General features: G+C 44.9%; 1 protein-coding gene across 8 annotated transcripts in view; it reads left to right on the top strand.

Moving 5' to 3' along the window:
• The window catches only part of ELF1 (E74 like ETS transcription factor 1), a 917745-nt gene that overhangs the window by 563990 nt on the left and 326824 nt on the right, over positions 1 to 26931 (top strand). The window lies entirely within an intron of this gene.

The raw sequence follows: 26931 nt of genomic DNA, 5'->3' as shown, positions 1-26931 counted from the left end.
GGAGGCTAGAACGGTGCTAGAAGATCCAATGGTATAATGAATAGAGTGCCATCTTGAGGGGGTAAAGACTCGGCTCAGAAGTCTTCTCCTCCATTGCTGCCAAAAGGACCATGTGTTGGAACGAGTCCTAACAATCTTAGCGACTGTAAGTATAATGCTACTTTGAGGATTTTTTCCATGTAGGAGGTGTTATACCCCCAGTGACTCTCTAAATAATCAATACATTATAAAGATATGAAAGGAAGGATGTGGTTGAATTTGTTGTTTGTTGTATGGTCAGATGCTAGTTGTGCCTTGGATTTTTGTGAACAAAAGGTTCTCAGCATATGCTACAGCTACTACACCCCCTCTGTTGATTCAATTTATTTGCAGATGAATTGACAGCCTGGAAGAAGCATCTGCTTAAATAAGGAAATTCAGTGGGGGATTGTGCTTCCAGGGCTTGAGCTGCTCCCTCCTCTTTGAGTCCATGGCCGTCATGTGCACTGTTCTATTACTGGGTGGTATGATTCCCTTTTCTTTAAGTTTTCCAAGTTAACTTCAAGCGTCTTCAAGTTCTCATCTCTTGCTTCAATCTTGACCATTCCATTTGTAAATTTCCATTTGTAAATGTTCATAGTGTATTTCTTTTTAACCTTCTGTGTCTCCTACAATTCAGCTTATTTTACTGGTAAGAAGTGCCACTGGGTTTTGTGAAAAAAAGTTATCTTTCTATTTGCACACTTTGACCATTATATAACACTGCTACAGGTTCTCTGGCTTTTTCCCAAATTCTTAATTTTGAACTCGTTCAGTTCTTGGTGGCGATTGGGTATCTGTTGCCATGCTCCCTGGTTTTGGTTTGTGTGTTCCCCAACTCGCAGAATCCCATTCTCTCAACTCTGAGGGTTTCAGCTCACAGTAGATCACTTGGATGTGTGTTTGAATGGTTGGGAGGTTATTTCCTAGTTTTTATGTCTGGGTCTTCTGGTTCATTGCATGATAGTCTTTCCTTGGATCCCCTTCACACCCACTAGAATCCATTTCCCAGCTCATTCCACCGGATTACCCATGACTGCAAAATTGGTTTTAGTATAGTGTCCTTACCCACTTCTCAGGCTCTCAGCCATTTTTTCACACTTCCATTATCAACCACCTGGCCTTGTGGCAATCCCTGTGTACTTCTCCCCTACTCTGTTTTCCATATTGCTGTTCATTACTGTTGCTATTTTCCATCCTTTTTCCCTGTCCCTCTCTACTCACCTTTCTTCTACACCCTTTTCTCTTGTCCCTTGCATTTATCTTTTTCTCCCACTTCTTCCCTGCCTTTGAATTGTTGTATCTCTCTTGCTCTCTCTCGCTTTCATTCATCCCGTCTCTTACTTATCTTTCCCTGTCAAAAGATAGTGCCGTTATTTTCTCAATTGATTTTTATTTTGTCAGCTAAGATTAAGTACTCTCATAAGATTCATTTTCTTAATTCTTGGAGCATGCTGGTTAATTTACTTTCCTTTCCGTTTTCTTCAGTTTCCCCTTCCTTTCTGTGCGTTTTTTATTGACTTAGATCCTCTATATTCTGTTTCTCCTACACGCATTCAGACACAGATGCCTGTGAATGCACTCACACAAACACACACATGTTATCTGTCCACAAATTGTTGTGCGGGTGTAGGGCAAATCTAAATGTCACTCGAGTAAGTCCCACCTCATACACCTAAGCACACATACAAAAACATCCCCCAGGCCTACCCCAACCCACAGGCATCAAAGACATGTTTGCCTGTGTCCCTGATATGTTTGCATCGAGGGCTATTTTATATGTGTGTCTCAGACAACAACAGATTAATTCTCCCTTAGCCAAAGCAACCATTTCACATACACATCCACCCACCTTAAAAATAATATAACACCATGCACACAAGTATATGAACAGATGCCTGCATATGCATTTCGGTTCGGTTGATCAGTACGGGTTTCTGGATTGTGACCCAAACACACACACACTTCCATTCAAAATGTGTGTGGCAAGGCATATGCATGATCTGAGTGTGTCTTTTTCAGAGACCTAGGCTCCTCCCACCAACCGCTAACCACAATGATCTGCCACAGATACAATAACATGGATCTCCTGCCATGGAACACAAGTCTAACACCCACCGTTAACTCACTCCACCTACAGATAAATAAATAAATACAAATAAATAAAATAAATATGATATCATACAGATCACCCAGTCCAGAAAAGGCCAAACCCCCATATATCGACACACCCCATGAGCAAAAATCCATGAACAGTTTCAAGTTTCCTCCTGAGAATAGATATCTAGGCTGACCTTTCAAGGGTAAGGAACACAAGAGCTGATGACATCTCACTACAAGATTGCGATGGGCCTTACACTTGGATTACACTATTAGCTGGAATGATTATTTCCATTTACATGGGGGTGCATAATACCCTAATGTTTTTCCTGCAAAGTAAAAGGCAAGGCATACTCTCTTGTTATGGATATTTACAGCCATTCACACACTAATCACTAATCACTTACAGTGTACCTGTGCTGTTTACAGAAGAGTTCCTTAACACATTGTCCGGCTGGATTATTGGATAAGTTTGGCTGGCTACCGGAATCTAAATCAAGATCACGGCCTGCCCCTAACAAATGGGTTGCACTAATGCAGGGTTGTCCAACGCCAGGCCTTGGGGCCGGAAACCCTTTATTAATATTTATGAGATAAATTTGCATACAATTATTCTATATGTATGCACATTTCTTCTCATGAATATTAATGAGGGATATCCTGAAAACCAGTCAGTATTCTGGCCCTTGAGACCTTGAAGTTGGGCAACCCTGCTCAAGTCTTTCACAGATTGAGGCAACATTTCCTCTGAAAATTCAGATGTGAGCAGTAGCACTCAGCAGCACATCACTAGTACATGCTGGCACTCCGCAGACAATATAAATAGGGGTGTGTGATCTGTAAATTCACACATTTGTAAACATATGATTTTGTTCTAGTGATGCCTGGTGAAACTACTGAATGAACCAATTTGCCGGATTACTTAGTAGCAGAATTAGTGGAAAGCTCTTGTTTGATGAAAAACATTGTAGAAAAGGTTTTTACCCAATTTCATTTCAGAAAAGTAGTTTTACGATATATGCTTGAGATTTCCACTTTACTAACAGAAAAACTGCAGAAACATCTCCAGCCACACTCTCTTCCCTGACCTTTTTGCAGCAATTGTGCAGGAACTGAAAACCACAAAATTCATTTTGAAGACTTCTTGGATTGATTTTTTAAAAAAACGTTTTCAGATTTTTCACAGTTTTATGAAATTGTGAAAATTGGCGACATTTCATTCTCAATCTCACAAAATTCACAACAAACACATTTCACACATCCCTAAAAGTAATCGTAGTTACAATGCAAATAAGGGAAGCAGCTTTCCTGTGTTCTACTGGGAGGTGCTATGCATAATATCAGTTCATTTATATTGAGCAACACTACTCCTCTAAACTATGCTAATTATAACAATTTATGACATTATTAGGATGTCTACAAGCCACCATTGAGTCCTTACAATGCTGGAATTGAACACGCCACTCATCAACACGGCAGCAGCACAACTGCACATGACACCATTCTTAATTCAGCTTGTCTCCTCCCCAGAATACCAGTTCATATCAGAACTCACACCAATGTGCCTCCATTTGGCCTCACTGTGCTATTGCTCCCTAGTCTTCTAGATTAACTGATGCTCACGGTTTCCCTCCCTGCTGTCCTACTTCAACTCTTCGCCTCACCTACCTAGCACTACACTGAAATTCAACTTGGTGCACTACTTCAAGTTGTTACACTGTGACCTGGGGTCCTGCCAATTTTGTAATAAAGAATCGCTACACAACCATTCCAATAGTGAGCTACACACAGACTCTCAGCATAGCTAATTACACCAAATATTGTGCTCACTTTATACAGTCTGTCCCACTATACACAGTATGCACCAAAATGCTCTGCTCAAGCGAAGACTGTCAGTCAGAAAGGCAATAATGCATCACCAATGACATTAGTATAAGACACCTACCACAAAAACGTATACATCCACCCAGGACAGACACAATAAGTGATTTCAACCAATATCAAGACCAAAGACTCAATACATCTCGCACTACCTCTCAACTGACCAAAGTCACTATGACCCGAAATAGAAGGAGGTGACATAGGCCCACTCACTAACAAGACCCTGATCACTGCAGGCAAGTGATCAAACCAGAACATTCACCACATCAGAGTCGGAAGGAATAAACTCTCCCTCCAAAATGAACAAGAATCTGAAGACACTAACAGAAACCCCCGAAAGAAACACACCCTTCTTTATTAAGGACAGGCATGCCCACATATAAATAAGGTAGGACCCCCCAGACAATCACATGTCTGACAAACCCACTGACCCAACACAGAACCTACTAGAACCTTTCAGCAAGTAACCAATGCCAGTTAAGGAGGCTCCCACAACTCCGACCCCAGCCAAACACATGAATATAGAGGACAAAACACCAAGATGGTAAGACTGACACAGGACAACAAACTGCAACAGAATGGGACTCAGCAGTGAAGATTGAGTTATACTGCAACCCGATCAATGATTGCTTTATGTCGAATCTGTAAGGTAGGCATGGTATCAAACAGTAAGACAGACACAAGTGATCACAGTTCAAGGTTATTTATCGAACTTCAATTGGGTTTGAAAAATGCCTACTTAATCCTAAATCTAAAGATGGGAGCAAGCTACGACCATCAAATAATAATAATAAAGCAGTCCTAGTCGATTCTGTCAAAAAAATTCTGTCAAAAAAGGGCCTATACTAATAAACCTATTGCCAATCCTTATTTCTAAATACAAATAGTGTGGGAAACAATGTTATGCAAAAGAAAAGTGTTCAGGAAATGATATGTCATGATATTCAAGTCGTTGGCTTCCCTTCCCCACGTTTTCAGCATGGTACAAGGCAGCACCCTCGGGCTTAGCACGGTCTCTGGCTTCTCTAGCACAAGGATGCAGTTCAAAATGTCAACATCATGACCTTCTATGCTAAAGTCTCTTTGCCATTCAAAGGGCCTCATTACAATATTGTCGTTCCGGAAACAAGGGTTCCGGTAAGCTCACTGGCACCCTTGTTTTCCGGACCGGCAAACTACAAGTCTGCCTGCCGGAGCCGCTGTGCCCGACAGGTCTGACCCTGCTGGGTGCAGCGCCACGTTAGGCAGACTTGTCACGGAGAGCACCAGCACCATTGCTAACGGTGACTATGCTTCTGTGTCCCCACGGGACACATAGGACTCTATGGGAATGGGGATTACCAAATGTACTGGGGCTGACTTCCCAGCCTCCGGACTTGTAATAGCCCGGTGGCACCGGGAAGTCATGCGCCTGTAAATTATTGCGGGTCTGGCAGCAACCCGCCGGTAGCAGCGGCAGGGTTATCGCTGGACCCGTAATGAGGCCCAAAGTCTCTTATTTCAGAGGGCCTGATGCAACACAACAAACATCAAAGTTTCTTTCTTCTCAAATTCTCAGGTGATTTTCTGTTCACCCCGGGTCCCCGTCTGCTGGGCTCAGACCCACTTTAACACACAGCTTTCAATTGATCTCCCTCTGACGGGATCAGACCAATTTTATCTACTTTGCCAATCTTTCTTCAAAAATCAAAGACTTTCGACTGTGCACAGGATTTTGCTCAACCCGTCGCAGGACCGCTTCGATTCACAATTACTCGCTCTCTTCTCAATATAACTTCTTTCTCACTTTCACTTTTGCCGCTTCTCAGTTGAATACCTCAGAGAGACCTTCGATTGAGCACCCATGTGGTTCCGGACCACTCTGTCAAAGGCAATGTATCTTGCTTTGAAAGTTAAATCACTCATCAGCAGTTTAACTTTACTTGTGTCTCTTATCGCACACGTTTAACAATGTTCGTTCCAGCGCTCGCCATACATTGTTGCTGCTTGCAACCTTGGCTTCAACGCAGACCGGTCTTGTATCGGTCTCCCCAATACAACGGGTGTGTTGATTTCACTGACGCTGCTTTGTTCTTGGAACAAGGTCGGTACCACTGCAGCCCGTGCTTCTCACCGCCTTGATTATTAAAGCGGGAGGGCCCCGGGTATCTCCGACACACAATGCAGAATTCTTCAGCCTGGTTTCCCTGTCTTACGCTTTCCATACTCAAGGTTTCCGGAAAGTAACGGTTCCTTGTCGAAAAGGTCAAGGGAACTTCCCTCCTTGTGATCCTCTTCGGTTCTGCCGTCTTTCTTCTCTCGTTCAGCTGCCGTCTCGAAACTGCTGTTTCCTTGTGTGCTTTGGCTCGCTCAGAGTGTGCTCTAGTGCTCCGCCTTTTGTTAGGGTGGGGAAGCTTAATGGAAGTCAGGTGTGTGTGTGTGATGGTCAGTAATTGCCTGACCTCGCCTGACCATTGTATTGGGACACGTCAGGTATACGGCTTGGGTGCTCTCTCACAGCGGGATGTCGGTGAGAAAGCGTTTGTGTTGTAGAAGGGGGGGAGGGTAGAGTTCCTAAATATTATACCTGGTAAGATGGGGTAAAGACGTTATAGGGAAGGGAATACCGCGTCTCACCATTCAGTGTCCCCCTCCCGCTCCCCAAAGACCCCTCACCCAGGTGATCCTCCCGCACTGGTCCATCCTAGGGACTGGATCCAAAAGCAATGGCCGTGTCCTGCCCACCTGGATGACAGATCCCCGGGGACTAGTTGGTGAGACACCTTCTGGTTTCTCACAAAGCATAGAACAGAGATGCACTGAGGTGCTGTTCATCACCGAATCCTGAGTATCTCATGATTGCAAGTTGGAAGCACAGAGGATAGCTCAGGGGCAACGCGTTTGAACATAGGTTTGAATCCCGGGCTCACGCTTAGACACTGGTCTCCAGTATTAAGCTGTGTTATAAAAGAACTATTATAATGAAACCATCTCGACTCATAAATTAATGCAGGCCAACAGAGAAGGAATTAGAGGAGGAGGAATAGCTGGGGCACACATGGAACATCTCAAGATTCTAACAGGATCACCTATGTACATCCCGTTCGGCGATTCACTTTACTCCCCATCCACCTAGATATAAATCACCAGACTAACTTTTCTTTCTTGCTAATAAATAGACCCCCCACCTGCAGAATCACCTTTTCAGCAAGACCCACAGTTGGACCATGATCACCTAATTGTACATGGATATTTCAATATTGTGTTTGAAAACGAAAATGGCATTTCAGCCAAATCGCTGAGCTCCTACATGACCAGCCTTCACATTAAGCAGATAGTCAAAAGGGCAAAAAACTTGCTGGGTTATTCCCTACCTCTCACCCCTAAATCTACCAGTTATGGCTCTTAAGATTCAGTCATTCACTCCAGTCGGTGTAACATTAATATCTATTTCATTCAGATCATGGTATCTGAATTCTAGATTGAACTTAGAGCTGCTGTCTTTAAAAAAAAAACAAAATCAAAAGTAAAAGAGTTTGCTTTTGCTCTTTTAAAAATATACAACTTTATGCTTAACATTTTTCAAAAAAGTAGTACAGATTCAAGGGACAGATTTATTAGGATCTCCGGCTCACCCCTTTAGCTAATCCTTTTTCATTACCCTATTCGATCAACACGAAGGTCATATTCTGCATTTGAAAGCATGCACTACCAAGTATTGAGTATTTGGAAGAATCTAAGGGCCACGAAGCACAGGCGGTGTGGATGAGCACATCCCCATCACAAGGCTTGATGACATTCCTCCGACACCTTGGGTATTGCGATGAATCTTATGGATATCTCACCAAATCCCTGCCTAAAGTCTTCTCCCAGGTGGCCTGGGAAAGGCAGACACTTCCTGATTCGGTCCTTGGGTGTGGTGCTCTGCAAGAGAATCACCTGGGAGGAGAAAAGGCTCAGTGAGGTCAGAGGAATCCATGGGGCGAGACACAGTATTCATCTTCCTTTAATGAAGAGGTATTACAAATGCCAAATTAACGAATTGCTTACTGCCACAATAATCTAACTGTTCCACTTGTTGAAAACTTAAATGTGGGTAAAATCAACCAAAGCTTCTGCGGTATAAATGTGAATACATCCTATTTTCAAAGCCCTAGAGCTAAATACTTCCCTAACTAAAAAGGGGGAAATAGAAAGAAGTCTGTGAATATTAATTGGCAGAAACCTTACTCCTCTTTTCAAACTTAACTAGTAACTGATTTGTAAAATATCCCTTTAAAGAATGTTGTAGAAAAGAGGAGGTCAATCAGTAAAGCAGAATGGGTTAGAAAAACTAACTTAGTTGCCAGGGACTTCAAGTCCCATAATTGCCTCAGTACTAGGATGAGGAAGAGGGATGCAGAGGAACACTATTGTGGGAGTGCTCTCTTAATTGATGTAAATGACCTACACTTGAAGGAGCAGAGGAGGCTTAAAAAGCCCCTTCAGGCGCAGGAATCAGGAGGAGAAAGAGGATAGCGAGAATGAGAAACCGAGCAGTGGAGGAAAAAGAAGCAGTGCAGGCCGTGTTTACAGCTGAGAAGAAGGCCTTGGGCGAGAGAAGAAGCTGGAACCACGGAATTGCCAAAAGCTGTGGCGGGTCCTGAGAGAGTCTTTGCCTTTGACTTTCCCTATTACAGAAATCGCGCAGCGGGAAGCGTGAGCGTGAGGAAGAGACGCTTGCCCAATACAATTTCGTTGTACAGAGTTCATGCAGCAGGAAGCAGTTGAAGCAAGGGAAGTGTTCCCTCTTTAGCGATTCCAGGTGGCTGGGTCGCACCTAAATCTCCCTAGAGCAGAGGAAGCTTCATTCATTCATGGCATGAGCAGAGCAGAACCAGAGGAGGCTGTTCATCTGACTGTGAACACAGAGCAGAGCGTAATCAAGCGACTTACCCAGTGAGTTCACGGTTTGCAAGTGACTACGGAGCACTCCAACTCTGTCCGCGTGTTCACTGCAGGCCACTTCACTTGTGAGTAAAAAAAGAAAGAGCATACATTTTGAATACCGAACTATAAGAAATCAATCACATTTGTATCTGTTGAAACAAAGTAACTGTTTAAATAAGCACCTGATATGATATGGTATTTATAACACGCCTGTACACAAGTGTTTCGAGGCGCGACAAGACAAGGAGGGGGAAACAAAGAGAGGACAAAATAACAATCTTACTAGGCCTTGTGTCATTCAGATCATGCAAGTGCGGGAAAGAGGGAAAGGGAGAAGTGCCGGGGTGGAGGGGAAGCGGGAAGTGCAGTTAACTCACAAGTGCAGCCAGCGGGTGGCTCATAACTGCAGAGAAGGGACTGTAGGGTTGCAGATACAGACCGGTAAGAGTTCAGAGGGTGACCAGGTGACCAGTGCGATGAACAGTCAGGTGTATCAGCAGGTGAGAGGAAGAGAGAAAGCGGAAGCGAAAAGGAAGGGCTTGAGATACTTCCGGAACCGGAGGTGGTGCTGCTCAAGTTTGAGAGAGCAAGGGAGGCTGTTCCAGAGGGAGGCCACAGCCAAGTAGATAGATCTACCCCCAACCCTCTGCTTGGAGAAGGATCTGACCCTCAGAGAATTGGAGGTGGATGAGCGGAGAGCTCGAGAAGGAAGATGTTTTGGAAGAGAAAGTTTGAGGTAGAGCGGTCCTAAGCCCCAGAAAGCCTTATGGATGATGAGAGTGTGGAAAGACCAGAAACCCTGTAGGGAAGCTTTAGAAAGTCCAAATTCTCACAAGCAATACCCAAGCCAACAGTATATTAACAACCAGCAATACCAAAGTAACAAATACTGCTCAAGGCAAGAGGGGAATACTGAGAGGCTTAATGATTGTGAGACTTGCTGCTTATGTGCTATGAAACACAGATCCTCAGGTAAGAGAAACCTACATTGCCAAAGCCAACATAGGGGAAAAGTGAAACTAGCTTTTGGTCAATATTTGGTTGTTGATTCAGAGGGGAAAGAAAGGTGGCAAACAGGCTTTCCTTCTGGAGAAGGTTATCCAGAGGGAGAGGAGCATAATAGCCCAGGAATCTTAAAGCGCATTAATGTGGTTCTTTGTTTCTCCACAACTTGTTTAATGTTTGATGCTGAAGTTGTTGTTATTCTGATTTGGAAGTTACCATTGAAGCACTTTTCTGTTCTTGTTGTTGAAGAAGTAAATGGGCGGGTGAGTATACCCATAAGGCAATAAGTTATTGCACGGAAGAACCGGGTAAAGGAATAAGCCAGGTAGTAGATGGTGCAAGTGCTGAAGTGTGGTACTAATGTAAACAACTCAAGTTGACTGGTGACATTTGGAGAAGAACTGCTCGAGCTGTGAGGAACCTAAGGGCGTCCTCACTTCTTTTCCCCCTGGATCCTCCTCTCGGGCAGTCAGGGAAAGGCCATTGCTTTTGGATCCCGACCCTGGGAGGATTACCTGGGAGGAGGAGACTTGGAGAGTCAGGAGAGGATGTCCTTATGTGAGACATGGTATCCCCCATTTCCCTTTCACAATGAACCCTTCATCACTCAATCCTGTATAGGCTTTTGTCAGGCCTTTTCCTGTTCTTCTCCTAAAACCTTCCCCAAAACACACCAGTATGCTACTGGGATGAAGAAGAGGATAACTAGAACAGCACATCCTCACTTTATTAATGCAGACACATATCGACCCCAACCAAGTACTGAGACGAGGAGGAGGACAACACGTGTAAAGTAAGACTACCGCTTTAATGGTGAGCGGTTTAGTCCTTTTTGTAATACTCATGGAGGCGGGAACTTTAAAAGCTGTAATCAAGAGGGAAATGGGGTCAGCTGTGGAGGCCGAATCATCTGTGAAGGCTGAGTCAGCTGTGGAGCCCGAGGCAGCAGCTGGGAAAGCAACTCCAGGTCATCGGTTTGGCAAGAGATTACAGCTTTTGAAGCTTGAGACCCGTGTGTAGATGCAGAGTTTATGCAGCAGGAAGCAAAGCTAAGTTCTGCTCCAAGCTGGTAGAAGTCCATGAGAGGGAGACCGGCATGACCGAGCAAAGCACAGGAATCCTGACCTGCAAGTGGAGCATCGCCGGGGAGCCATGCCACAAAGAACCGCTGGGAGAGGAAGACGAGATAACGCACAGGAAAGCAGAGACCCGTAGCGGCGGAGACCTTGCAATGCTGTAAGCTCTGACCGGTGAGTGAGGAAGACACTGGGCTGGTCGGCGAAGATGCAGTCAGCATGCGCTTGAATCCCAAACGAAATTAAAACCTTTACAAGTGCTTTTGAATATCGCACAGAGCAATTACAAGTACTTTTGAATAACAAACAAACTGGATGTCATTAAACACTTTCGAATGCCGAGCAGAGCAAGCAACGTTTGAGCACTCGTGAGTCGAGTGAAAGAAAGGTGGTGAAATTAACGGATGCTGCAAACTGTATTTTGTGAAACACAAGTATTTGCATAGTCGAGATAACACCCAGAAGGGTATTGTATGAGAAACCTAATATTGGCCAAAGCCAAAAGAGGTCAAGGACCTGCACGTTATAAGGAAACATTGGCAACTGCACCTAGACCGATGGCCCTGTAAGGAGAAGCCATTGAAAGTATGATTCAAAACGGTTCTGTTGTGCAGCAACCTTTTATGTGCTTTGGAAACCAAGATATTGAACTGCCAATGTGAACTTGTGAAAAGAACCAATATCAAAAGAGCTGGGAAGATGGGTTGGGAAGAGTCCCAAGGAACTGTATTTTCTGAGAAAGCTAGAAGATTTGAACTCTTGGGGAGGGGAATCCCAGTATCTTGTGAACTATTTTGAACTTGGGGAAGGGGTAGCTGATTACAAGCCAAGAGCTGGAAGAAGCTCTGAGCTTTATTTTGAACACTATTCATTTTGATGCTGACATCCCTACACGTTGCATACAGTTAATTGTGAGGGCAAGTATAGGTTTTGGACACAGGCAAACATTTGATTTGGACACAGACTACCCTTAATTTTCTTTAGGTAGGGAAATCCCACCTTAGCATAGGGCAAGTTAGGCATTACTCCATCCTGATTTATTATTTAATAAAGCCTTTTGTGAATCAAAAGTGAACCTGTTATCTGTGTCTTCCTCATGATGCCTTCACAGAGCCTGTTGAAGAAAAGTCACAATTCTTTTTTAAACCAAAATTGCAGTAAACCATCCTGCCAATGGTTTTTGTTATTACGACAAAGGGGAAGTCTGTTCCTACTCCAGGAGAAGTTGGAATAATGTCTTCCTTTCTGAAACCAAAAGTTGTGACAATCATCCTGACACAGATAATTGTGGTTGCTTACTTGAAGAAGACAAATGTGAGACAGTTCTTATTCCAGGATGAATGGGAACTTGTGATTATTGAAGCAACTGCACTTTGTGAGTTCTAGTACAATAATTTAGGAACTGTATTTGAACTTAGTGTCAAACCGGATTTCCTTGTTTCCTTTGCACTGTGGAGAAGAATCCTTGTTCAGATCTGGGGAAAGGAAATTCAACCAAGTTATGAGAAGAGACATTGATAATTTGTTAAACATTATTGTGGAATTAAATTGCCATATATTTCCTTGTTGCTTTAATTGTTGCATAAGTGTGAGGGTTAGATATCCTTTTGTTACAGTGTTTCCTTTAGTTTACTTTAGGCAGGGAAATCCTGGTCACAGTAGGGATAATGATGCGTTTATCCAACCTGTTTATTTAATAAAATGGCTAAAGTTGGAAACTCTTTACAAAGTTGTCCGCTTCACATTTTTGACCCCCCACAGTATCCTCTCCCAAACGCATCACCGACAAATATTGACGCTTACCTCCGAACATTAGTAAGTCGAAGAGCGTTTCAATGTGTGCCTAAGACGCGGCCAGACTTCAGCTCTTCATTAAAAATCATTCAGCAGAATAGATTCAACTCACATGTCACCTGCCAAACTTACACTGAGTTTATGCTCAAAACAACTGTGTCCAGGCCCACACACAGGGTGTATAGCCATCTCTAAAGAACAACACGCAACACTTTTTTGTTTTTTTGTTGATATAGTTTAGTTATACTGAAGCCTTGTTAGAGTGATTTGGCAACGGTCGTACTGGATATATTTGTACAACTAGGCTTTTGCCCAAGAAAAAGTCTGCACAGAGAAAAATCATAGGTGTCCCCAAGCAAATGTTTGAAATGACTAGCTGCCGATGTTGGAACGGGGAGCTGTTTGGTTTTGGAATGTTGGTTAGTTTTTGTTGGTAATGTAAAATGTTTGTGTAACATTTTCTTTGAAGAGGATAGAAAAAAGGTTAAGTGTGAGATGCTTGCACTTGGTGAATGTAACTTATTCTGCAGGTAAAAGACCCACACTGGGGATTTAAAAAATGCTGAGCAAATAGTTTGAGACATCTTAGTTGAAAGACGAGGAGGGAGCCTGTTTGACTGCATGTTTCATTGAATAGCCTGAGAAGGTATGCTACATCAACGTGTAGCGTTTCAGTTTCAACAAGATCAGAAAGTAGCACTTAATTTTAATTAAACATAAGTGTAATGTTTTCTTTTGCACTTAATGACACCTTACTAATATGTCAGAAAAACTATGGTCTCCAAGTAACATGCCTTTCCCCATTAAAATAAATTCAGTTTCAAATGATTACTGGTCAAATATTGTACTGCTTATTAACCCATATTAAATATTGATTCTTGAATAACCATGATCAGTGTTAAAATCTTTGCTGTTTTCAACTATTTGCCCTTGTATAAATGTATTACTTTTTGCATAGTCAATGTGCATCAATGTATAGTTGTTTGTCTATTGTTGCACAACATTGGGGTTATTTTCCAAATTACTCCAATATTGTGAAGCAACATGTTTGCTTAATGGATGGACTGAATAGCAAAAATTATAATGTTATGCACATTCTCCTTTGTGCAGACGCTGGAAACCTCAAGACCCTCTCCAGCCCGGCCTATGGGCCTGTTTGTCCATCTCACACGTACAACTGCCGCCATATCCCAGTACCTTTAACTTTGAAAACAAGCCCAACGCTGATGTGGATGGAGTGAAAAAAGAGTCAGTAATTATCATCCATTCCTACCACACAACTGCCTTACGCCCTTACTTGTAAGGCTCAGTTACTCTTCCTTGCTCATCTAGTACTCTGCCGTACCCAGCCCCAAACCTAGGATCTCTTCATGTGCTAGGCCTCTCTCCCTCTCCACAGCAATATGCATCTCAAAGATGAACAAATCCTCCTGACCAAAGTTCAAATCAAGTCCAAACTCACATAATTAAGGTGGTTGGTTACACAAGTGACCACATTAAAACAAACTGTTGACAGAGTACATACATTAAAAGAACAAGTCAGCGTGTATGCTGCTGATATTTACGAGAAGCATGGTTGTCCGTTTGGGTAGCTCACAAGGTAAGCGCTCGCCTCAGACATGGGGCCAGCCTGTCCTCCACAAGCCTTAATCCCACGGTAGGGCTTCTGATGTTGAGCAGTAAATAAGAGCAATGTTTTGAGGTGGCTTAGTCCACAAATACCAGGAGCCTGCATGTAGAAAAGGAATCTGCATAGTAGAGGTAAGCCTACAGGTTACAGGGCAGAGGAATCCAGTACATTTGGGATCAATGGGTCTGGAAAAAAGGGTGCCGGTAAGCTCACGGGGATCCTTGTTTATGGACCGGCAAACTACAAGTCTGCCTGCCGGAGCCACTGTTCCCAACAGGTCTGACCCTGCCGGGCCCGCAGCCGTGGTATGCAGAATTATCACGGGAGCACTGGCACTTTTGCTATCAGTGCCGGTGCCCCTGTGTCCCCCACTCACTCTATGGGAATGGGGATTGACAAATGTACCAGTGCCTGACTTCCCAGCCCAGCCGCCGGACTTGTAATAGCCCGGTGGCATGGGGAAGTCAGGCGCAGGTAAATTATTACAGTCCGGCGGCAACCCAACGGTAGCACCAGCAGGGTTACTGCCGGACCAGTAATGAGGCACTCTGTCTCTCAGCCAGCCTCCCTCCAACTGTCATCCAAACAACAGTCAGCAGAGACCTTTCATGCCACATTCCGCTCTCAGACACTCATGACATCACATCCATCCATACAGAGCAGACAGGGCAGGAAGAAAGTACATCACAACACATCCCTTCACCCCCTATGTGGAATCAGAAAATGAACACAATAAAAGAGAGATGCACTTCAAGAATAGCACCAAAAGCCATTGTACATCTCTCAAAACTACCACTCCAGTTCCACCACTTCCAAACCTTGCATATAACAACATCCATACTTCTTAATCTTACAATCATCCTCAAATGTCACACAAACGCACGCCCACATGACAATGGGGCAAACCAACACCAGATCCTGCCACCCCTCAAATTACACATAAGGAGACCGTTGACAACCTGCAACAAAGAAAAAGGATAATATAACCAAAACCTATTAACACACTTAGACCCTCTAACTAGAATGCCCACTGTCGCAAACCAACCGTAGGAGAGCAGACAGATCATGCATGACTGAAATATGCACATGTTACATGTGCACGAATCAGGCCTCAATTTTAATCCCCAACAGCGGGGAATGCCAAACAGATCTCCAGGACATTCACACTACACCCAACCACTGTATAAGCAGAATAACCTAAATATGACCCAGTCAATAGACATGTTCTCACGAATTGTTCTCAATTGTTGTCTTACACCCAAAACACACAGGCGTCCAACGCCTCTCCATAGCACTCAGTGACATCCAATACTATTTAACTTAGACTTGGGTCCAAAACCTCTTTAAACCAACCAGTCCCCAAAAACATGAGTTTCCAACACCTCACAGACCAAACGCATGTGTCCAATACCCACAACCTAACATAGGTGTCCAACACCTCACCTTACAACCAATGATGTCCAACACCACAGAAATAAATCCAGGTGTCCAACACCTCGTCTGCCACTGGTGTCCAACATCACTTCAATAACCTGGGTGTCGACCACCCCAAAAATTACCTGGTTGTCGTGAGAAACCTGAAGGTGTCTCACCCACTAGTCCCCGGGGATCTGTCATCCAGGTGGCCAGGACACGGCCGTCGCTTTTGGATCCAGTTCCTGGGGGTGGACCAGTGCGGGAGGATCACCTGGGTGAGGGGTCTTCAAGGAGTAGAAGTGGGACACCGGATGGCGAGATGCGGTATCCCCTTCCCTGTAACACCTTTACCCCATCCTACCAGCTAGTATACTTAGGAACTCAACCTCCCATCCCCCTTTCCCACCACAAATACTTTCTCACGGACAGCTCACTGTGAGAGAAAACAGACTAACATCTGAGCCGTATACCTGACATGTCCCAATACAATGGTCAGGCAATTACTGATCATTACACACACCTGACTTCCATCATGCGTCCCTGCAAGGATAGAAGGTGGAGCACGAAAGCACACTCTTGAGCAAGGCAAAGCACACGAGGAAGCAGCAGTTCCAAGATGGCAGTTTAATACAAGACAAAAGATGGCAAAACCGAAGAGGATTTCAAGGAGGGTAGTGCCATTGATCTTTTCAACGAAAGACCATTACTTTCATGAACCTTCGAGAATAAGAAACGTAAGACCATGAATCGAGGCTGAAGAATCCTGCATTGTGTGTCGGAGGTACCCCGGGCTCTCCTGCGTCGAGAGTTAAGGCGTGGAGAATCGTTTCCATAGGACTCAATGGGAACGGGGACCACAGAAGCACCGGCAGCGTTAATAACGGTGCCGATGCTTCCGTGAAACTCTGCAGGCTGGTGCCATTCCACCCACCAGGTCTGATGGCACCCGCCTGCAGAGTCGTACTATGCCAGTCCGGAAACACTGATGCGGGTAGGCTTACTGGCACCAGTGTTTCCGGACCGGCATAGTTATAATGAGGCCCATTGTGTTAAAAAGAATCTGAGCCTGACCGAGGGGGATCCGAGATCTGTGCCTGGCCGAGGGGGATCCGAGATCTGAGCCCGACTAGTGGATCCGGGGTGAACCGTGAGTCACCAGAGAAAGAATACTTTACGAGAAATTAGATGCATAAATAAAGTACAAACATTGTGCTGAAAGGATCTGAGCCTGGCTGAGGGAGATGCAATGTGAATAACGAGTACTTGTGATAATCCAAAAGAGGAAAAGAACTTCTTTGTTTGTCGCATCAGGCCCTTTGAATGAAGAGACTTTGAAAGGCAAAGAGAGTTGGCCACAGAAGGCCCTGATGCTAATGATTGAACTGTATCCTCGTGCTAGAAAAGCAAGAGACTGTGCTAGGCTGGAGTGTACTGCCTTGTTCGTGCTGAAAACGTGGGGAAGGGAGGCTAACAGCTTGAACATCCTGACATATAATTTTGTGAACACTTCTTTCTTTTTCGTAACATTGTTTCCCACACTATTTGTATTTAGAGGCAAGGAATGGCAATAGGTTTATTAGTATAGACCCTTTTATTTTGACAAAACACCACTAGGACTGCGTTATAATTATTTAATGGTGGTAGCTTGCTCCCATCTGTAGATTTAGGATTAGATAGACGTTTTAAAAACCATTTTTGAAGTTCAATAAACACCTTTGTACTTTGGTCACGTGTGTCTGTCTTACTGTTTATACCATGCCTTGCTTACAGTGTCCAACACCCAGAAGGCGACAAGTAGATGCTGCGTAGCCCACAATATTAACAGCCCAGTCACTCAAGCAAGTACTCACTTACCTTCACATACACCACCGCCCCCAGCTGGACCAGTTTACAGACAAATGATTTGGCAAATTGTCCCAAGCCTACAGTACATATAACATGCACATTGACAAACAATATGCATTCAAAGACATGGTAATCGTAGGGAATATGAATGAGCACTTATCAAGTCCATAGTCTAAACCTAACATTGCATCTGCGGGGACTAAATTGTTACACACATAATGCACCATTCTTAAACTCGAAAAGGAGGCCACAACATAAAATATCAATCTTCATCATTCTCCATTTCCACTATTCACAAACCATACCTACAACTGACAGGCCTCACATCTCAAAACCATCCAGTGCCATAATTATCATTCAAGACGCGATAATACTGGCAGACCAATTTACAACTGCAGATATCAGGCCACCCCTGCCCAGTACAGCTGAATACATGTGACACTTACCTAGCCCCCGGTGATGTATTCATTCTGTTCCAAAGCAAATCGATCGGAACTCGCAGGAAAGCCAAAACAGTTTAGTGCTCAGTCAACATAGCCCAAAAATAACATGGGTAAGACGTACCACCATCAATGTGCTCTGGTACCGGCCAGTACAACAATTCCTCACAACCGCCAGACTTCTGGCCCTTTAGTGCCCACAGAAATACTACCAGGGCTTCTGTACTTCTTGACCCACCCCTGGCACACCGTGCTTCCGTTCTCCTGCTCCGTACATTCCGTTCCATCCAGGATCTCGGTATTCCTTCCCTGTCGGCAATATCATTATTATTATAGCTATTATTATGTTAAGACCTGAAATTAGATTTTATCCTGGATTTTTCCTCTTTCTTTTCCTGTAAACTCTTTGAAGCTCCATACATTTTGAAGTGGAAACCATATCTGTATATTTTCTGATCATCAAAGGACTCTGTTTTCAACTTTTGTTATTCTGGAATGTTTGACCCTGGTATTCATCAATAGATGGCATGTATTCCTAACATGATTCTATAAATTGTTGCCTGAGTCACACAGAACATCTTTAAAAATGGATTACATGCAGCGCTCAGCCTACCTTTATTTTAAGGGTCAAGTATCATTTTCAAGACTCATGAATGTGTTAGGCAGAAACCTGTGCAGTTCCCTTGGGGAACACTGCAAAAGATTTAAGACTACAGGTAGAGCAGTAAACCCCTTTGGTAGCAGTCTGTACCACCCAGATTTACCTGGTAGCTGTGGCTGAGCAGTCAGACTTCTCTCAAGAAGAGTTAGGCAGTATGCAAAGTATACACAATATGTACCAAAACACAATAGCACAAGCAAACACTGACCAGAGCTTGGTTTCAAAAGAATATTGTTATTTATTTAAAAACACACATAAGTAAAAACACTCTAGCAACGAATATGGTAAAAACACTTCAACACAGTTATAATGAAAGTAAATTCAATCCTTTCTCCTATCTAGACAACTCTAGGTTAACACCACTTAATTAAAACAGAGGTGAGTGCTTAACGTTAGATGACACTCTAGTAGTTTCCAAGAAAGGGAGAGAAAAAGCAGAAATAGGTTAAACACACCACTCTAAGGTCCAGAACACTTGCAATAGGCTTAAAGAAGCACAAAGTCACAGGTGAGCAAAAGTCACTAGGCAGGGCCCACTCTTAGAGTAGCCGGAGCGAAAAGGTGCCCAAGATCACACTGTTAGTTAGAGATTCAAGTCTTGCAAAGAGTCAAAAAGAGTTTTAGAGTGGCTCAGAAAGTTTAGCCAAAGTGTCCCAGGCACTCCCAGGTTCGAAAGCCGGGGACTAAATCTACCCCGTACAGTCGGTGGCAAGGGAAGCCAGGCGGAACACAGTACCTTAAGCGGAAAGGATCCTCCAGCGGTGGCAGTTGTTCCAGGCAGTGGCAGCAGGGCTCGACGTCGGTCAGGGGAGAAGAAGTTCTCGCTGAAGAGCAGAAGAGGAGGGTCGTTGCACTGCCCGGGAAGAAACCAGCCGCGGAGTCCTCCGGTTAAAGGGTTGGTACCGACTTTCGCGGTAGGGGGGTAAAGTGTGGTATTCCGGTTGCCGGGGTGCTTGGCACAGGCAAGGCGGCCACGAGATACCTCAAAGAACGGAAAGAAGGCGAAAACTGGTTGTCCCCACCAGTTAAGGGAAGGAGCCACTCCGTTAAGAGTTCTCCTCGGTCGTCGGGAAAAAGTGGTGAGACGGTTCAGCAGGGCTCCACCGGGTGGTGTCGTCGAAGCAGGTCGGCTCAGCTCTTCCCTCGTCGGATTCTTGGTCCTGTGGCGACTTCTGAAGTCCCAGTCCCCAAAGCCCTGCTTTTATGCAGCAAGCCCCCATTCACCCAGCCTAGCTGTCACTCAAACATGCTAAGTGGTGAGCCGGGCGGCTCACCACTTGGGCCAATCAGGACGGAGTGCGACTTGAGTTACCAAGGTAACTCAGTCCAGGGTGCCTAAATCCCCCTCCACCCCTCCTAAGTACCCCAGACAGAGTGGCACCACTTTGGAGGGCTTCTGTGGAGAAGCCCGCCAAAAGTGGAACAAAGGGCTCCACTTTGGGTCAGAGTTACAGAGGCGAACACCAACGCCATTTTAGAATCAAGTTTTGGCAAAAAGTCCCAACCGGAGTTATAAAAAGAAATATATAAACCGGCGGGATGTTTAAGGCTACCGTAAATAAATAATTAAATGTGTTAGCCTAAAACAATGGGAAATCCCATAGGGAAATATTCGCGGTCGAATATAAAAAGTAGTTTCCACTGCCACCAGCCAAAACTCGATCAGGGGGGACGGAGACGTGCCCCCTCGACTAACAGACCCTGGGGCAATCGAATTGCCCCAGCCAGTACGTCCACAATATGATGGTTTGTACTGGTTCTGTTCAGGATTCAAGACTAGCAAAGTCTTTGGTGACTTTACATGCCCTGGGAGACAGTAGTCAGTCCCAGGGTATGGAGTCTATGTTGGGGAGTCCCTAGGACACTCCTGGGTCACGGCACAGAGGGTGCTGTGTAACCCACATCACAAAAATACATGAGGCCCTATGGAGTAAAAGACCCCATAGCCCATTCAACACAAGGTTTAACCAAGATAACACAGTTCAACATGTCCAAGAGTGAGGGTAAAAGAGTCTCACTCTTGGCAGGAGAAAAAAAAATAAACTCCAGAAATCCAGCAAAGCTGCTGGGGGACTCACTAGGTAGGGAAATTCAGCCTAAACAGAGAATTCTCCCTAACACTCGCCCCCCCCAGACTAAGGGACAGGAGGATTTAATCCACTCCTGGATGAACCTCATACCTCTAGTCGATGATATACATCCTAGAGAGTCCATCAGCATTTTGATGGTGACACCCTGACCTGTGCTCCATGGTGAAATCAAACCCTTGCAGGCAGATTGACCATCTCAATAGTTTTGGATTTTCCCCTTTCATTTGCATTAACCATCTCAAGGGTTGGTGGTCAGTCTGAATAACAAAAGTAGAACCATACAGGTATGGCCTAAACTTCTTCAGTGCCCACACAATAGCAAAGCATTCTCTTTCGATAGTTGCCCACCTTGTCTCAGGATCCTTCAGTTTCCTACTGATGAAGCAAATGGGGTGCTCCCTACCCTTCTCATCCAGTTGGCTTAGAACTGCACCTATACCTACATTGGAAGCATCAGTTTGTACAATGAAAGGTTGGTGGTAGTCAGGAGCTCTCAATACTGGGGCCTGGCAAAGAGCTCTCTTCAGTTTTTCAAAGGCCTGATTGCACTCCTCATTCCATTTTACCTTTTTTTGGAATTTGGGAGAGGAGATTACATTCAGTGGAGAAGCTATGGTCCCATAGTTCTCAATGAAATTCCTGTAATACCCAGTGAGGCCTAGAAAAGCTCTCACTTGGGTTTGAGTAGTTGGTGTTGTCCAATTTTGCACAGCTTCAATCTTGCTGGGCAAAGGCCTTATTTCTCCACCTCCTACCTCATGTCCAAGGTAGACCACTTTACTTTGACCAATCTGGCACTTACTGGCTTTGATTGTCAAATGGGCCTGTTTCAGAGCCTGCAACACATGTCCTAGGTGATTCACATGTTCTTCCCAGGAGTGGCTGAAGACTGCAATGTCATCCAAGTATGCCATGCAGAAATCTTCCATCCCAGCCAGAACTTGGTTCACCATCCTTTGGAATGTGGCAGGTGCATTTTTCAGTCCAAAAGGCATGACCTTAAACTGGTACAAGCCAACTGGGGTTGAAAATGCAGTTTTCTCCTTGGCATGGTCTGTCAGGGCTATTTGCCAATAGCCTGACGTCAGGTCAAATGTGCTGAGGTACTTGGCTGCACCAAGTTTATCCACCAACTCATCTGTCCTGGGCAAAGGATGGGCATCAGTCTTGGTGACTGCATTTAGAGCTCTATAGTCCACACAGAATCTCAAGTCTTTGGATCCTGCCTTTGGTACTAACACAACTGGGCTAGACCATGGACTAGTAGAGGGCTCTATTACCCCGAGATCAAGCATCTTCTTGACCTCTCCTTTGATGTGGGCTCTGATATGTTCTGACATTCTGTATCCTCTGCTTTTGACTGGCAGACAGTCACCAGTGAGTATCTCATGCTGGCCCCAAGGGGTCAAGCCTGGTGACAGTGAGAACAGGGAGGCAAACTGATTTAACATAGATTTGCACTCCTCTTGTTGCTCAGGTGTCAGGTCTGAAGAGAGATTGACTCCTTCAACTTTTTCATCTAAAGGTACACCTCTGAGGAGATCAGGGAGAGATTCACTCTCTTCCTCCTCTGCAGCTGAAGCTAGGAGCAAGGCTCCTACATCAGGTCTGGAGATGTAGGCTTTTAGTCGGTTGGTGTGGAAGACTCTAGGAGCTTCCCTGGGTCTGCCCAGATCCACCAGATAGTTGACCTCTCCAAGTTTTCCCACAACCTTGAAGGGTCCCATCCATTTGTCTTGCAAGGCCCTCTGCCTTGTTGGGAGCATAACTAGAACTAGCTGGTCTTGAGTAAACTCAACCATGTTAGCCTTCTGGTCGTGCCAATGTTTGACCAGGGCTTGACCAGCTTTCAAGTTGTCACTTGCTTCTGCCATCATGTGTGACATTCTCCTCCGGAGACCTATCACATAGTCAGTCACTCTGACTGGCTTGAGGGGAGGAGCACCTTCCAACCCCTCCTTAATCAGGGCCAATGGACCCCTGACTGGATGGCCATAGAGAAGCTCAAAGGGAGAATAACCTACTCCCTCCTGAGGGACTTCTCTATAAGCAAAGAGAAGGCATGGCAGTAGAAGGTCCCACTTTTTCTTAAGGGGTTCTTCCAAAGCACCTATCATGCTCTTCATGGTTCTGTTAAACCTTTCAACCAACCCGTTTGTCTGAGGGTGGTAGGCGGTTGAGAACTTGTAGGTAACTCCACAGGTTTTCCACATGGCCTTCATGTAGTGGGACATAAAGTTTGACCCCCTGTCAGAGATTACCTCCTTAGGAAACCCAACCCTGGTAAAAATACCAAGGAGGGCCTTAGCCACAGCCGGAGCTGTAACAGTCCTCATAGGAATGGCCTCAGGGTATCTAGTAGCATGGTCTACTACAACAAGGATAAACCTGTTGCCTGAGGAGGTTGGAGGATCAAGGGGACCAACAATGTCAATCCCTACCCTCTCAAATGGGACTCCCACAACTGGGAGAGGCACTAAAGGTGCCACATTCTTGGAACCAACCTTACCAGAAGTCTGGCAGGTATGGCAGCTCTTACAATATCTATCTACTTCAGCCCCCATCTTTGGCCAATAAAAGTAGAGTGAGAGCCTTTCCTTGGTCTTCTTGAAACTCAAGTGGCCAGCCAAAGGTATCTCATGGGCTAGTTGTAAGAACTGTTGTCTGTTCTCTTGTGGGACTACAAGGCGTTTGTAGTCTCCAGGTTCAGACTCAGTGGGTTCACTGTAGAAGAGGCCATCTTCCCAGTGCAACCTATACTTCCCAGGCTCTTGCCCATCAGCTTGAGAAGCTGCCTGGTGGCGGAGACCCTCCAGAGTTGGACATTCTCTTTGCCCCTTACGAAAAGCTGCCCTGCTAGGCCCACCTTCTGCCAGTAAAGACTGCAGCTCAGGATGGTCCTCAGGGTCCAAATCTCCAATAAGGTTGGGGCCTCCTTCTAGCTCTTCCTCAGAGTCTAGCTCAACCACACAGGGTTGTACCTCTCTCTCAGCCTCAGCTGGAGGGGGAGTTACAGGTGTAACTTTGGACAACCTAGGGGAAGTCCTTGTTGGAAGCACTGGAGTGCTTGCTGCTGGCTTTTTCCTAGGAGTCTTGGGTTGCCCCTTTGCTCCTGATCTGGTAGTTACTGCAGTAAGTTGCTCCAGTGGTAGAGGAGTGATTTCTGTCATCATCTCCTGAGATAACCCTCTCAGGGTTTTCTCCCTTGCAGGTTTTGTGAGTTCCTGAAACCTTTTGCTAGGAGGTCTGGGGGTATGAGATACAACTCCAAGAGCTTTGAGGTCATTACCCAACAGAACCCTACCTGGCACTTCACATTGTACACTGACAGGTATTTTTACAGCCATATCATTACATTGGATGAGAACTGGTAACTGGGGACACATCTGCACAGGCCCACCAGCTAACTTGGTGAGGCATTTGGGTGCCTTAGCAACATCCTCTGCCTTGAAAAATGATTCATCCACCACAGTTATGCTGGCTCCAGTGTCCCTAATGGCAGGAGTCTCCTGACCATTCACCTGGACACTGTCCTTATAATACTCTTTAGTATTATCTGGGATAGAGTTATAGACATCTAAATTCTGTTGCTCCCACAACCCCAGAGAGACTAAAGAAACACTAGCTGAGACTCCAGTGGGTTCATCAGCTAGTAATAGAAAGTTTCCACTTGCCATAGGTACTTCCTCTTCTGGAGCGAAGGCTAAGGAGGCAAGCTGGACCCCTGAAGGTTTACCCTTACATCTGGGATCTCCTTTCACATGGTCAGTAGCCTTACAAACAAAGCATGAGCCAAAGGCTCGCTGGAATGGAGGCTTGTTCTGACCTCCTTCTGGTCTGGGACCAGAAGGTACACTAGCCTGATTTGGTTTCCCTTGTGGCTTACCCTTATAGTTTTGTTTGGGGCCCTCTTTGGAATTTGTAGTATTAGAATTCTCTTTGGAGTCCTTCTTAGACTGTTTTTCCCCATCCTTCTTCTGAGTTACCCCAGAATCCTTGTGAGTGGCCCTGTTGGCAACCCACAAGTCAGCAGCCTTAGCTAGTTTCCGGGAATCCAATTCCCTGGAATCAGCCAAGTGTTGTCTGAGCTCAGGAGAGCAGGCATCATAAATAGTCTCCAACATAAACAAATTCTTCATACCTTCATAAGTGTTCACCTTGTAACCCTTAATCCATCCCTCTAAGTTTTTCAAACATTCATTCACCCAGGTAGCCCAAGGGGTACCATCATGCTTTTTGAGGCTCCTAAACCTCTTAAGATACTGGGAAGGGGTCTTCCCAAACCTAGCTATCAAAGCTAGTTTCACACATTCATAGTCCTTCCTATCCTCCTCCCCCATCTCCATTACCACATCAGTTGCAACAGGGGGAAGCCTAGAGAACAACCAGGTGAGTAAGTCATTTCCTGTGATGTTCTGGAGCCCATGATTATATTCAAACAGAGACAACCAATCCAACACATCCAACTTAGGCTCATACATACCAACCAATTCTTTAGGCATCCGGGGTCTTTTAGGACTGGAACTTCTAGAGGAGCCAGAGAGAGAAACATTCTCAACAGATAATTTCTTCATTTCTAAGTCATACTTGAGCTCCATTTCCCTTAGCCTTAGTTCTTTGTCAGTTTGAGCATTAAGTTTCTTATACTCCAATTCTAGCTTCATTTTCTCCAGTTCAAAGTACTGAGGACTAAATGTGGGACCTGGTAAAGGTCCAGTAGGCACAGCAGGTAGAGCAGGCAGAGGCCTAGGGGGGACAGTTACAACAGCCTCACCCTCCTCTTCTGACTCTTCCTCAGAATCATCAACATTTTGCTCCATGTTAACTTCAACACTGTCATCTACAGTTGCTGGAGTGGTGGGTTCCTCTGAACCATCACCCAGACTTTGGTTAGCTAACAATCTTTCAATCAGCTCCATTTTCTTGCCCTTAGTCAGGAGATCCTTATGTTTACAGAGCACTCTTAAACAATCAGCAGTTTTGGCTGCAAGGGACTCTTGACTATAGCTTTCTATAACTGACATGTTAGAGGTTTTACTTTTTCAGTGCTAAGCTTTGTGGTTAGTTGCACTAAGGTATCTAAAGCACAATAAAGTGTATACTCAATACAAATCCCACCGCTGTACACCAGTGTTAGGCAGAAACCTGTGCAGTTCCCTTGGGGAACACTGCAAAAGATTTAAGACTACAGGTAGAGCAGTAAACCCCTTTGGTAGCAGTCTGTACCACCCAGATTTACCTGGTAGCTGTGGCTGAGCAGTCAGACTTCTCTCAAGAAGAGTTAGGCAGTATGCAAAGTATACACAATATGTACCAAAACACAATAGCACAAGCAAACACTGACCAGAGCTTGGTTTCAAAAGAATATTGTTATTTATTTAAAAACACACATAAGTAAAAACACTCTAGCAACGAATATGGTAAAAACACTTCAACACAGTTATAATGAAAGTAAATTCAATCCTTTCTCCTATCTAGACAACTCTAGGTTAACACCACTTAATTAAAACAGAGGTGAGTGCTTAACGTTAGATGACACTCTAGTAGTTTCCAAGAAAGGGAGAGAAAAAGCAGAAATAGGTTAAACACACCACTCTAAGGTCCAGAACACTTGCAATAGGCTTAAAGAAGCACAAAGTCACAGGTGAGCAAAAGTCACTAGGCAGGGCCCACTCTTAGAGTAGCCGGAGCGAAAAGGTGCCCAAGATCACACTGTTAGTTAGAGATTCAAGTCTTGCAAAGAGTCAAAAAGAGTTTTAGAGTGGCTCAGAAAGTTTAGCCAAAGTGTCCCAGGCACTCCCAGGTTCGAAAGCCGGGGACTAAATCTACCCCGTACAGTCGGTGGCAAGGGAAGCCAGGCGGAACACAGTACCTTAAGCGGAAAGGATCCTCCAGCGGTGGCAGTTGTTCCAGGCAGTGGCAGCAGGGCTCGACGTCGGTCAGGGGAGAAGAAGTTCTCGCTGAAGAGCAGAAGAGGAGGGTCGTTGCACTGCCCGGGAAGAAACCAGCCGCGGAGTCCTCCGGTTAAAGGGTTGGTACCGACTTTCGCGGTAGGGGGGTAAAGTGT

Source organism: Ambystoma mexicanum, chromosome 7q, assembly GCF_040938575.1.
Source record: "Ambystoma mexicanum isolate Mex_15411 chromosome 7q, UKY_AmexF1_1, whole genome shotgun sequence".
Lineage (NCBI taxonomy): Eukaryota > Metazoa > Chordata > Amphibia > Caudata > Ambystomatidae > Ambystoma > Ambystoma mexicanum.
This window is presented reverse-complemented; position numbering and strand designations above follow the sequence as displayed.